The following is a 14,246-nucleotide window of genomic DNA, read 5'->3' on the forward strand; positions in this document are numbered from 1 at the left end:
AGTCAGCGAGCCAGATGGGCCCTGTGGGTGTGAACCTGCCAGCATTTGGAGCAGATGCTGGAGAAGCTTCCCCGAGGGACCCCCCAGCCCCCCGCCTTTGTGCTGACAGGCCAGCGTGGGTGTCAGCGCCCCTGTTCCCACGGGAGGGCACCGCGCACCCCTTCCCAGCCTGGAGCAGCGAGGAGTGAGGCCCCAGGCTGGCCGGCCCCTCCTCCCGTTCCTCCCCATTTCTTCCTTTTGTTTCCAGCCCCCGCCCAGGGCCTTGCTCTGCCCACTTAATGCTTTTAGGACTGAATCATTCAGGAAGAGGAAGAGTGTCATAATTTTCTGACACGTATTTTTCTAGCAACCTGTAACATTTCAGTCAAGCATTACTGGCTTGGGAGGAATTCTTTTTCAAGTGCATTTAAAGAGGGCTCAGAGGGTGGGCTCTCCAGCTGGCAGGCTGGCTCCCAGTGTGGTTTTGGTGCTTGACTTCAGGGCTTCTCAGCCTCCTGATGATTCCATATTCAGCTGAAAACTGGGGATAGTATCACCTACCTCAGAAGACCCTTGTGAGGTTCAAATGAGGGAAGACATACAAAGAGCTACGCTGCCTGGCACAAGTGAAGTCCGTTAGCTCTCCTTCCTTGATTTGACTCCCTTCGCTTGCTGTACAATGTAACCCTCCGTCAGCCGGTACTACGTTTTCAGGCTCTTGGTGGTTGCCTCACAATGGGAATCTATCCAGTTTACCGACGCCGAAAGGAGCCTGGTGAATTTAGGCTTCTGATGCTTCTAGAATCCATACTCAAAGAAGTCTCGGCTTATCCTCTCAGGTCCTCAGCTTCCTCATCTATAAAATGGGGACCATAATAGAATTGTTGAGAAGACCTATTGAGTAACATAGGTAGAGCACAGAGGCCCCGCGGAAACCCACACCCTATGGCAGATGTAATTATTCCCAATGTCACGGCTAAATCAGATAACATATACAAAGTGCTTGGGCCAGCGGATGCGCAGGATAGATTAGCCATTGCTCCCATAATCAGTATTAGGTCCATCCTTAAGAAACCAACTTTGGATTTGATACCCCCAAAAAGAATCGTTTTTGCTGTGGATAGCTTCATGTGCATTTTTGCCTTGTACAAGAACTGAAGGTACTGAGGAGAGTGTTTGCCTCACAGCCCATTGTCAATTCCAGAAGATTCTATTTGGACGAACTGCTTGGCTTCAGAAAGACACATGGATTGCAGGCAGGCACCCCATGTGCACAGTTAACGGGGCCTATTAAAACAGTGAACCACTAAAACGTAATGCAAAAGGTCTGCTGGGATTCACCCAGAGTTGTATAGGGCCTTCAAGTCTGAACTTCCTGTAGAAATCACTTTTGGTGACCCCAACATGACCCATTGGAAGGACGTGATGAAGATAAAATTCAGGCAGTTCTGAACCAGAGCCAGGGGACACTGGGTGCTACAAGCTATTGTCTCAGCTTTTAAAACATATGTTGCCATAAAATGAACATAACATCCAGAAACAATCTTGCCAGAAGTCGGGAATTATCCACAGGGGGAGAAACTTGCAAGTTGTTTGACAAGAGAAGATATCGTAAATCTCTTTCGTTGTCAGAATCGCTGTGTGGCCCCAGGCCAGACCCCAGTTTCTGTAGTGCCAGGGGCAGAGCAGGTAGAAACTGATGGTGGAGGAAACCCTGTATGGACCTGGAGCCAACCTGGGGTCACGTGCGCTCATAATTCAGAGGCTGAGGTTCAGGGTGAGACATGTAGGCAATAATCAGGAAGACCCAAGCTCTCCAGCGGTGGTCAGAAGCATCCATCCTGAACCAGATGGCATGGCAACTTCTCACCTAGGAATTTTCTAGAGCTGTCCTCTTCCTCTCAATTCACAGAAACATGTGACGGCATCTCAACACGTCCTGGCCTGAGCTGAGCACAGTCTTCCATTTGTAGTAGGAAAGAACAGAGGTCCAGTAGGGTTATTAATTCTCATGATCTGAAAACCAATGAGCTTGTAACCTTTAAAGTTTGTCTCAGTCTCATCAACAGTTTTGCGTTTAACACTGTGAAATAACACAGCCATGCGTCCATTCACTCAACAAATATGTGTTACTACTAAATGCCTTCCTTCTTTAAATGTCACCACCTCGTCTCCATTCCCATGTGGCGACACCCTCCTCTTCCATTCGTCTTGTAACTACTTTTTTGGCTGCCCAGGAAATTTACAGCAAGAGCTATGGTATAATTTGCACAATATCTACGATCCGCATGGTGGGCTACGCGGGTTTTTACATCTTCATTTCCTTTTACACGAGGTGATAAACCAGAGAGCTGAATTTGAAGGTTTGGTGATGGCGTGCCGAATACAAATTAACAGCCTGTGTCCAGAGCCTGGAGGTTGGATCCCCATTAGACACTTCAAACCAATATCAGAAACAGGCTGCTCCGTCCACCACCTCCTTTACCCCAGCTATTCTTCCCCACTTCCCAACGGGCATCAGCTCTTTTAATTCTCTCTATATCCCCTTCAATCCCTGGTCTGCCTGGAGTGAGTAAAAAGAACGGGGAAAATGTGGACAGTTGAAGCTGTGGTTCTCAAAGTGTAATCCCCGGATCAGCAGCAGCACCAGGGAGCCAGTAGAAATGCAAACCCCCAATCCCCACACCAGACCTACTGAATCAGAAACTCAGTGGGGGTGGAGGGGCAGCTATCTTAACAAACTATTTTTTTTAATGTTTGTTTATTTTTGAGAGAGAGAGAGAGCACACACAGGAGAGGGGCAGAGAGAGACACGCACACAGAATCCAAAGCAGGCTCCAGGCTCTGAGCTGTCTGATGCGGGGCTTGAACTCAACAAACCATGAGATCATGACCTGAGCTGACGTCTGAAGCTTAATCGACTGAGCCACCCAGGCGCCCCTTAACCAACTTTTTAAAAAAATTTTATTTATTTATTTTGGGAGAGAGAGACAGAAAGTGGGAGAGGGGCAGAGAGAGGGCTGGAGGGAGGGAGAGAGAGAGAGAGAGAGAGAGAGAGAGAGAATCCCAAGCAAGCTCTGCACCATCAGTGTAGAGCCCGATGTGGGGCTCAAATTCACGAATCATGAGATTATGACCTGAGCCAAAAGCAAGAACTATACTGAACCACCCAGGCGCCCCATAACCAACTATTTTAACAACCATCAAGATGATCCCAAAGCTTGAGAATAACTAATTCAAACCATTGCATAGAATGAAAGGCATCAACTTTTGGTCATAAATTAAGCACCTATATAAAGTATCTGTTTAACCCAGCCTAAGCTGATAAAGATTCCTTGAGAGCACTCCCAGCAGCTTACCACTGCCTTTGTTCTGCCTTCTCGCTTTTCAGGGGCTCCCAGAAAAGGGAATTCCTACAAAGAGAGAATATCAGTCCTGTTGTCCATATTCTCACTCCTCCCACTTAGCAGTGTCTTTGGAGACACCAAGATCAAGGCTCTGTGTGTGTGCCCCTTCAGTGTTTCTACATCTCTGGTGAAATGAAAATGTTTCTTCCCACAAAAAGATTAGGATACATTTCATATTAAGAGTGAAGCCTGTAAGAGGCGCCTGGGTGGCTCAGTCAGTTAAGCACCAACTTCGGCTTGGGTCATGATCTCACCGTTCCCAAGTTCGAGCCCTGCTTCCGGCTGTGCTGACAGCTCAAAGCCTGCTGTGGATTCTGGGTCTCCCTCTCTTTCTCTGCCCCTTCCCCATTCATGCTCTCTCTCAAAAATAAAGATTAAAAAAAAATTTTTTTTAAGAGTGAAGTTTTAAAAAAATCTGCTTGGAGGGGCACCTGGGTGGCTCAGTCAGTTGAGCGTCCATCTTCAGTTCAGGTCATGATCTTGAGGTTCGTGGGTTCACACCCCACATGGGGCTCACTGCTGTCAGCATGGAGCCTGCTTCAGATCCTCTGTCCCCCTCTCTCTGCCCCTCCCCTGCTCACAATTGATCAAAAATGAGTGAACATTTAAAAATTTTTTTTAAATATTTAAAAATCTACTTGGAATGGCTACAATGAACAACTCAGGCAATGACAGATATTGGCAAGGATGCAGAGAAAGAGGAACGCTTTTGCACTGCTGGTGGGAATGAAAACTGGTGCAGCCACTCTGGAAAACAGTATGAAGTTTCCTCAAAAAATTAAAAATAAAACTACCCTATGACCCAGTAATTGCACTACTAGGTATTTATCCAAGGGATACAGGTGTGCTGTTTTGAAGGGGAACATGCACCCCAATGTTTATAGCAGCACTATTGACAATAGCCAAAGTATGGAAAGAGCCCAATGTCCATCAATGGATGAATGGATAAAGAAGAAGTGGTGTATGTATATGTGTGTGTGCGTGTGTGTGTGCGTGTGTGTGTGTGTACACATACACAATGGAGTATCGCTCGGCAGTCGAGAAGAATGAAATCTTGCCATTTGCAATGACATGGATGGAACTAGAGTGTATTATGCTAAGCAAAAGTAGTCAGATAAAGACAAATATATGACTTCACTCATATGAGGAATTTAAGATACAAAACAGATGAACATAAGGGAAAGGAAGCAAAAACAATAGAAAAAAGGGAGGGGGACAAAACACAAGAGACTCTTAAATATAGAGAACTGAGGGCTGCTGGAGGGGTTGTTGGGGGGGACAGACTAAATGAGCAAGAGGCATTAAGGAGGACACTCACTGGGATGAGTACTGGGTGTTATATGTTGGGGAAGAGTCACTGGCATCTACTCCTGAAATCATTATTATACTATATCCTAACTAACTTGGATGTAAATTAAAAAGTAAATTAAAAAAATCTGCTTGGAGATATTGCATGATCATGTCATGAGAAGTTAATTGAGGGGGAAGGAATGAGACACATATAAACACAAGGCAGCTGAATGGTTAAATGTACACCCACCTGTGTCTTTGCCAGGGGTCCACCAACCACATCCTGGGAGATCTCAAAGTTCAGTCCAGGTCAGGCCCTTACATGGCCCCACTTGTCTAACTTTCTTCTCCACATGATTTCAGCAGTTCAGGGGCAGGGCCTGGAGGTTGAGTCTGGCTGCCTGCAGCCACCGGAGGGTCAACAGAAGCGAGAATCCAGGAAGTGAGGCAGAGAGCTCTTCAGGCAACAACAAAGCTTGTTCTCAAATACATGCTCAAATAAATGCAACTGCATGAAACCACAGGGGTTGTTTATCTCTTGTTTGTTTGAAACATAGAAATAACCACAAGTTGGGGGGCGCCTGGGTGGCTCAGTCGGTTAAGCACCCGACTTCGGCTCAGGTCATGATTTCACAGCTGGTAAGTTCGAGCCCCGCGTCACGCTCTGAGCTGTCAGCCCAGAGCCTGGAACCTGCTTCAGATTCTGTGTCTCCCTCTCTCTCTCTGCCCCTCCCCTGCTCGTACTCTGTCTCTTTCTTTCTCTCTCAAAAATAAGTAAACGTGAAAAAATTTGTTTTAATAACCACAATTTTTAAATGTCAAGAGGGAGAGAAACAAATCTATCATTTCAAAAGCCTAACCTAATGGCTACTGTAGGTTTTTGCATGAGATTTTCAGTCTTGGGCCGTTTGCACTCTGTGCTGAAGTATGCCTTGTGTTTCGCGGGTGGTCTTTTCTCTTAATGTCATCATTAATGCATTTTCTCCAGGTTGTTGCCAGGCAAACACTGCAATCTAACCAGAAGGTTACCTAGAACCATAGAACATCAGAGCTATATAGGACTCTGGAAGTCGTCTTCTCAAGGAATTCTTAGTTAGTTCTTCATAGATGCTTTGTGCCACACCTGAAATTACTTGCAGAATTTTACCATAAACATGTACACCTTGCTAGGGATAACAATATCTGTTTTTCATCTGATCCTCCAAATGGCTTAGACCCCCCCAAATGTGATCCATTCTTTCCACAAGGGTCACTGTGTACAGCCCTTCAGGCTGTTCCTTGCACAACTCTGGGTGGGAGATTCACCCACTCAGGGTATAACACCCCATAGAAATGTGCAGTGCACAATCTGTATACACATGGATGATGGGCCTGCATTCTATTCTATACTCATTTTATGCTTGGCACCAAAGAGCAGAGACGTGATTTGCCCTTTCCTTCCTTCCATAGCTCCTTGCAGATAATTCTTTCATTACTGAGATTATACTGAAATGACTTTAGGAAGTATGTTTAATTCTAGGATTCAGTATTAAGAAATCCACTGTTGCACCTGTTGTCATGTTTTCCAATGTCAGTTTTATTACAAATAAAACCAACATTTTATTCTACCTGAGCCTGACGCCTTTTTAAAAGAATTTTTTAAATGTTTATTTTTGAGAGAGAGAGAGAGAGAGAGAGAGAGAGCAGGGGAGGGGCAAAGAGAGAGGGAGACACAGAACCCAAAGCGGGCTCCAGGCTCCGAGCTGTCAGCACAGAGACTGATGCAGGGCTCGAACTCACCGACTGTGAGATCATGACCTGAGCCGAAGTCAGAGGCTTAACTGACTAAGCCACCCAGGTGCCCTCTGACTCCTTTTTATTTTGCGGTTGTTTCCCAAATTCAGGTAGACAAGAAGGATGCTATTTATTGTCCCCTAAATCTTCTTTTTAAGTTATTTTTTTCTTGTGGAAATAATTCTTTTTTTAAATTTTATTTTAGAGAGTGAGTGAGGAGGGGAGAGGAGCAGAGGGAGAGAATCAAGGAGGCTCCACTTTCAGCCCAGAGCCTGACATGGGGCTTGATCCCATGAACCTGGGATCATGACCTGAGCTCAAATCAAGAGTTGGACGCTCAGCCAACTGAGCCACCCAAGACCCTGTCCCTTAAATCTTAAGCATGTTCATGAAGAGTCAATCAACAATTCATGAATAAAAGAAGTAAAAAAAATAGCTGTACAAGGCAATGAGGACTAAGGACCCAATGAAAAATTAATTCCTTCTGTAATTCTAGCTGCTAGAAATATTTCCCTTAAGGGTATTTTCATACTTTGCTGTTTCTCTATTTAGAAGCCTCTGTTCCCTCTTCTATTAAATTTTGCAACGGCTTCTATGAATTTTAACAATCAATAGCTGATCCTCATGGTTCTCAAAACACAATTACATGAGTTGATGTCTCAACAGGAAGAACAGGTGTCATCTCCATTTTACACAAAGAGAAAAAAATAAGACTGGAGAGACGGTATGACTACACTTTGTGAGTGGCACAGCTGGGCCTCAGCCAAGGTATGTCTGGCTTGGAATTCATCACACTAAGACCCCATTCCAGGCAGTGTGATAGACAACACAAATGATCACCAATATCTAGTTCTCCTCTACTTCTAGGCAAACAAAGGATTGGGCTTCCCTTAGAGTTGGACATGGCTGCTTATATTGGCTAGTTATGACCAGTAATGAGAAAAGGCATTGGTGTCACTTTTGCACCAAAGCATTTAATTCTTGGTGGCCAACTCATCAGCTCTCCTTCTTTCCCTGTTACAACTTCCAAGGCATAGAAGCAAGTTGTTATATGGAGGTGCCATATGATCAAAACAGCCTAGAATGATAAGACAACAAATGGAAGACATTTGCTCTGGTGAGCCACCTGATCCTGTAGCTGACTTTTCAGGAGCAAGAACTTAACTTGTACTGTGGGGCAGTCAAGAAGATTTGGGGATTGTTTGTTATCACAGCATAACCTAGCCTACCCTAATTAATACCAACAGACTCCCTATGGGACTAGTCTTCTCTCTGTTACAGCTCAGGCTGGTGCTCTGAGAGACACGTGAAACCATGTTCAAATGTACTTCCCTCCTCAAATTCAGCAATCTCCTTTGTATCTGGAGACTTCAGCTACCACATTTTAAACCATGGATATGGCAGAAGATATAGCCCAGAGGAGGAGAGTTGGGAAGGGGCAGATTCCTGCATGGTTGAGGGGAGACATCCCCTCAGGTGTAGTACATGCTGTGGGCTGGGTCGTATATGAGTTTCCCATGATTGACTGTAGTGGCCTAATGAGATGAGGTCAAGATCATCATCCCAAGACCACAAGGAAAGGAAAAGATCAAAGTAGCAAATGAGGGTCAAGTAAGAGAAAAGGGTCAACCTGGCTGGGAGCTGATTCAGCACCACAGACAGATCCCGTGGGCCTATTCTGATTATTTTTCCCAGGCAGCTCAGTCTTCAGTTAGCCCTGCCTTTGAAGTGTCCTTGTAGGTTCCAAATGCCCAGCGCTTCCCAAGTAAGAGCTTGTCATGCCCTAGACCAGGGACCATGTCCTTATTCATCCAACACAGTGCTCCCAACTTATTTTTCTCCATTGTATATGATGCATGAGAATATTTACCTGGCATCCTGGGATAAATGCTTGGGGCTGCTTCTGGCTAGAGGTGGCAAACCTGTGAGCTCCAGCCAACCCAAGCCCTGCCTTATAGTATCCTACCACACTTGTAATATCCTCCTGGGAAGTTCTGATCCAGTAATCCCTCCTTACCCTCTACTTGTCAGGGACTCGGCTAGGTCTTCTAGGTGACCTTTGGGCCAAGCTAGGTCTGGGTCTTCCATCACTTGACCCTGGCTCCTTTGGACCCTCTTCCCAAATCTTACTATGCTCATAGCTAGGCCAGAGGTCCAGAAGACCAAGGCAAAGCATCTGGGACTCCCCACTCCTTCCTACACTCATTTATTCATTTGGCACATATCAAGCACCTGCCATATATTAGATTGATAATTACCTCTGAGAATACAGTGGAGAACAAGATGGATATGGTCCTGCTCTCCCATAGCTTACAGTCCATTAGGGGAATCATTAACCAGCACTTATAAGAAAGTCTGATTAGTATTATGATGGGGACATACACAGATGCTATGGATTGCCTAGCTGAGGAAACTAACTTGGAGGATGGGTGAGTTCAGGGAGGACTTTTGACAAGTTTTAGTCCCCTTTTGAACTATTCCTTAATATGTATCTATACGTAACTGTGGGGATCTAATGGGTGGCATGAAGTATGGATTTCCCATGACTTTAAATTCCGCAAACATTTTCCAGGCACTATGTTGGATGTTCACCCTTGAATTACCTAACAACAACACTGAGGGAAGGGTTTTGTTTTTCTAATTTTCTGTGCAGCCTCGAGAGGCCCCATGGCTAGTTTACAATGGACTCACATGTTGGACTCTTTCCCATGCTACACTGAGCCTATGGGAGCTCCACTCGCCCTCTGTCCTGCTTCTGAGAACACATACCTCAGCATTCTGAGAGCTCAGGTCCTTATGCCCTTGAAGTCTTCTGTGGAGAAGCAGCATCCAAGTTAGCTACAATTTCCTCAAGGTGTTTGGTTGCTTCCAAGAAGTGTTCACTGCGTGTGTGAGCGGTAATAGGACTGCTCTTGTGGCCCCTTGATGTAAGAAGGTGGCAAATGTCCCTACAACCCGCCACCAAGGATTTCCTTCCGCCAGGTGAAAGTGTCCTTGTGGAAGCAGAACAGTTATCCTCACATCACTCCAGCCAGAGGCGCAGACAGGAGCAGAGGCAGCATGAAATCCCCGGGACACACCCCTGTCCTGTCTTACTGTGAAGGAGATTTGGCTCTTCCTTATTGTGATTTTCACTCCAGACTTGCTGGCTCTAGCTGTGTTCCTGCCAGAGTTGCCCATCTTCCTCTACGTTTAAAAATGAGATACCTGGGGCGCCTGGGTGGCTCAGTCGGTTGAACGTCCGACTTCAGCTCAGGTCATGATCTCGTGGTCCGTGAGTTCGAGCCCCATGTCGGGCTCTGGGCTGATGGCTCAGAGCTTGGAGCCTGCTTCCGATTCTGTGTCTCCCTCTCTCTCTGCCCCTCCCCTGTTCATGCTCTGTCTCTGTCTCAAAAATAAATAAACGTTAAAAAAAAAATAAAAAATAAAAGAAAAATGAGATACCTGTTTACCTCTTTTTTTTTTTTATGGGTTACTGTCAGGCAACGATTCTCAAACTCAGGGACCACAAGTGTCCAGAGGAGCACCCACAGATAGACCTCAGCTAGTTTTACTGCATATAATGTGAAAAGGTCTGTGCTTTCCTTGAAGGCAGAACTTCAATTAGTCTTTCTCTTCTCACCTCAAGTGAACATGAACTCAGGCCTTTGCTCCCACTATTTTCTCAACCCGTGATGTCTTCTCTCTTGCTGACTGCCTGGCCAACAGTAGCATGTTTTCCAAATCTCTGCTCTACCTCCTTTATGAGTCCCTCCTTGACCACGCTCCTTTGCAAGGTAGAACTTATCTTCTTACTCTAGGACTCTACTGTGTGCTGCACACACATCTATTATAGCATCCATGATGTTCTGTCACAACTCATTCTTCATAGGGTGCAGGTTGGCCACCCAGCAAATACTTGTTGGATGAACTCAGGTGTTCCTGTGGAAAGAGCCCTGAAGCCAGAAGGCCTGGACTTCGGTAAGTGTGTGAGTTTGACTAAGTCATCGCACAGCCCTACGTCTCATTTTTATCTTCTCTAAAATGCACAAGTTGGAAAGCTGGAGTAGCCATACTTATATCAGACAAACTAGACTTTAAATTAAAGGCTGTAACAAGAGATGAAGAAGGGCATTATATAATAATTACAGGGTCTATCCATCAGGAAGAGCTAACAATTATAAATGTCTATGCGCCGAATACCGGAGCGCCCAAATATATAAAACAATTACTCATAAACATAAGCAACCTTATTGATAAGAATGTAGTAATTGCAGGGGACTTTAACACCCCACTTACAGAAATGGATAGATCATCTAGACACACGGTCAATAAAGAAACAAGGGCCCTGAATGATACATTGGATCAGATGGACTTGACAGATATATTTAGAATTCTGCATCCCAAAGCAACAGAATATACTTTCTTCTCGAGTGCACATGGAACATTCTCCAAGATAGATCACATACTGGGTCACAAAACAGCCCTTCATAAGTTTACAAGAATTGAAATTATACCATGCATACTTTCAGACCACAATGCTATGAAGCTTGAAATCAACCACAGGAAAAGTCTGGAAAACCTCCAAAAGCATGGAGGTTAAAGAACACCCTACTAACGAATGAGTGGGTCAACCAGGCAATTAGAGAAGAAATTTAAAAATATATGGAAACAAACGAAAATGAAAATACAACAATCCAAATGCTTTGGGACGCAGTGAAGGCAGTCCTGAGAGGAAAATACATTGCAATCCAGGCCTATCTCAAGAAACAAGAAAAATCCCAAATACAAAATCTAACAGCACACCTAAAGGAAATAGAAGCAGAACAGCAAAGGCAGCCTAAACCCAGCAGAAGAAGAGAAATAATAAAGATCAGAGCAGAAATAAACAATATAGAATCTAAAAAAACTGTAGAGCAGATCAACAAAACCAAGAGTTGGTTTTTTGAAAAAATCAACAAAATTGACAAACCTCTAGCCAGGCTTCTCAAAAAGAAAAGGGAGATGACCCAAATAGATAAAATCATGAATGAAAATGGAATTATTACAACCAATCCCTCAGAGATACAAACAATTATCAGGGAATACTATGAAAAATTATATGCCAACAAATTGGACAACCTGGAAGAAATGGACAAATTCCTAAACACCCACACTCTTCCAAAACTCAATCAGGAGGAAATAGAAAGCTTGAACAGACCCATAACCAGCAAAGAAATTGAATCGGTTATCAAAAATCTCCCAACAAATAAGAGTCCAGGACCAGATGGCTTCCCAGGGGAGTTCTACCAGACGTTTAAAGCAGAGATAATACCTATCCTCTCAAGCTATTCCAAGAAATAGAAGGGGAAGGAAAACTTCCAGACTCATTCTATGAAGCCAGTATTACTTTGATTCCTAAACCAGACAGAGACCCAGTAAAAAAAGAGAACTACAGGCCAATATCCCTGATGAATATGGATGCAAAAATTCTCAATAAGATAATAGCAAATCGAATTCAACAGCATATAAAAAGAATTATTCACCATGACCAAGTGGGATTCATTCCTGGGATGCAGGGCTGGTTCAACATTCACAAATCAATCAACGTGATACATCACATTAACAACAAAAAAGAGAAGAACCATATGATCCTGTCAATCGATGCAGAAAAGGCCTTTGACAAAATCCAGCACCCTTTCTTAATAAAAACCCTTGAGAAAGTCGGGATAGAAGGAACATACTTAAAGATCATAAAAGCCATTTATGAAAAGCCCACAGCTAACATCATCCTCAACGGGGAAAAACTGAGAGCTTTTTTCCTGAGATCAGGAACACGACAGGGATGCCCACTCTCACCGCTCTTGTTTAACATAGTGCCGGAAGTTCTAGCATCAGCAATCAGACAACAAAAGGAAATCAAAGGCATCAAAATTGGCAAAGATGAAGTCAAGCTTTTGCTTTTTAAAATGCACAAGTTGGAGCTGATAAGGTGGAAGGCAACTTCCTGCTCTAAATTTCTATTTAGAAGTAAAAATGGAAAGACCACTGTGATGGTCTTTTGCAGGGTTGACTTGGCTAGTCTACAGCCCCTACTTACTCAAACACAAATCAAGGTATTGCTGTGATGGTATTTTGGAGATGTGATTAATGTCCATAATCAGTTGATTATCACAGATAATAGGTGGGCCTGGTTCAATCATTTGAAAGGCCTTAAGAGCAGAGCTGAAGCTCTCTTAAAAAAGTAGTTCTGCCCGTGGACTCCAGTATCAGCTCATGCCTGAGAATGCCAGCCTGCCTTTTCTGATGACCTACCCTCCACATTTCTAACTTGCTTATGCAGTCCTCACAGTTGTTTAAGCTAATTCCTTGCAGTAACTCTTACTATGTATCTCTGTTACTCTGTTCTGTTCTGTTACTCTGGTTGAACTCTGACTGACATAGCTTTATACTCATGGAAACCCCAGTCAAAACCCCAGCTCTACTACTTATTAGTTGTGTGATCTTAGGAAAGATACTAAATGGCTCTGGGCCTCTGCTTTCTTATCTATAAAATGAGAGAAATAACTACTTCATAGTTAATAATAAAAGCTATTCTTATTTATGTGTTTTGGAGCACTACAATGTTTGGTACTTTCTATGTTTCAGCTTCTCTGAGAAGCACTTAACATATATGATCTCATTTAATCATCTATAAACCCTTATATGATTACATGCCATAATGCATGTAAATGATGATAAACACAGCCATACCATATGCATTTAAGATGCTTAATAAGAGTTAATTCTGCCTTTTCCTTTCCTTTACAAACATTTTTTTTTTTCATTTCAGAGAGCATTCCAGGAGAAGGGGGCAGAGGGACAGAGAGAGAGAATCTTCAGCAGGCTCCACACTCAGCACAGAGCCCAACATGTGGCTCAATCCCACAACCCTGGGATCATGACCTGAGCTGAAATGAAGAGTCAGACACTCAAGTGACTGAGCCACCCAGGCGTCCCTGTGTATATAATATTTCTAAATGGTAAGCTGTCATAAGGAGGACCCATTCTTTGTATCCATTCTCATGAGGCTTTACAGTGATGGGGAAGGGGATGAGAGTGGGAAGACAGATCTGAACTGGGCAATTGGTAAAAATAAATACGCTGTAATTGTATGGGATTTTTTTTTTTTTTTTTACCCCACTGGTCTGTACCATTAAAAAGTTCTGGAAACAATGGTTTTGACTGTGTATATGACTTAAAGAAAACAAGCTATGGGATTAAAAGACAATTAACTTTGTTGACCCACTCTCATCTCCAGACTGGTTTGCAGATATATCCCTCTGAACATTAAATTGCCCTGGAATTCTAGTACCTTTTGTATGAGGATTTATGAAGATGGTCTATATGCATCAGAGAGGAAGAGGAGATCACCCCTCACTCCATGGAAAAAAGTGAGGTGACCAGAAATGTCATGAAGTCAAATTAGAAAATATCAGCTCTCTGGATTAATCACAGATTTGTTTCACTCTGTAAATCAGATTAAAAAGTACGGTACATAAAACACTACCTGGATGCACAGGGCTAGATTAGGATTTGTGAAGATATAGGTATATAGACATAGAAGTCCCTGTGTGCCAGAAAGAAGTTTACTCAGTTCTAGGAACTCCATGCCATTTAATACAATCAACCTCACTTATTCATCCTGGCCCAGTCATTGAGCAGATACAGGCCTACCCACCGCCTCATCTTCATGCTCAAGCATAAAGGAAGAGGAAGAAGCAAAGTCGGTAGTAAATGGGGCACTTGTGAGTGGGGTAGAAGGTGCTTAGATACATAGCCTTGGAAGGTAGTGCCTGG

The 14,246-nt window shown here is 43.8% G+C and overlaps 1 long non-coding RNA gene across 1 annotated transcript in view; it reads right to left on the bottom strand.

Annotated features, from left to right (window-relative positions):
* Positions 1–14,246, bottom strand: part of LOC147576821 (uncharacterized) — a 56,043-nt gene that overhangs the window by 4,102 nt on the left and 37,695 nt on the right. The window contains exons 3-4 of the long non-coding RNA XR_015241181.1: positions 4,927–5,077; positions 541–835 (exon numbers count right to left, since the gene is read on the bottom strand). This is a non-coding gene — a long non-coding RNA (uncharacterized LOC147576821). The remainder of the gene's footprint in view (positions 1–540; positions 836–4,926; positions 5,078–14,246) is intronic.

This window comes from Puma concolor, chromosome D1 (assembly GCF_028749965.1).
Source record: "Puma concolor isolate L17-30 chromosome D1, mPumCon1.1.hap2, whole genome shotgun sequence".
Lineage (NCBI taxonomy): Eukaryota > Metazoa > Chordata > Mammalia > Carnivora > Felidae > Puma > Puma concolor.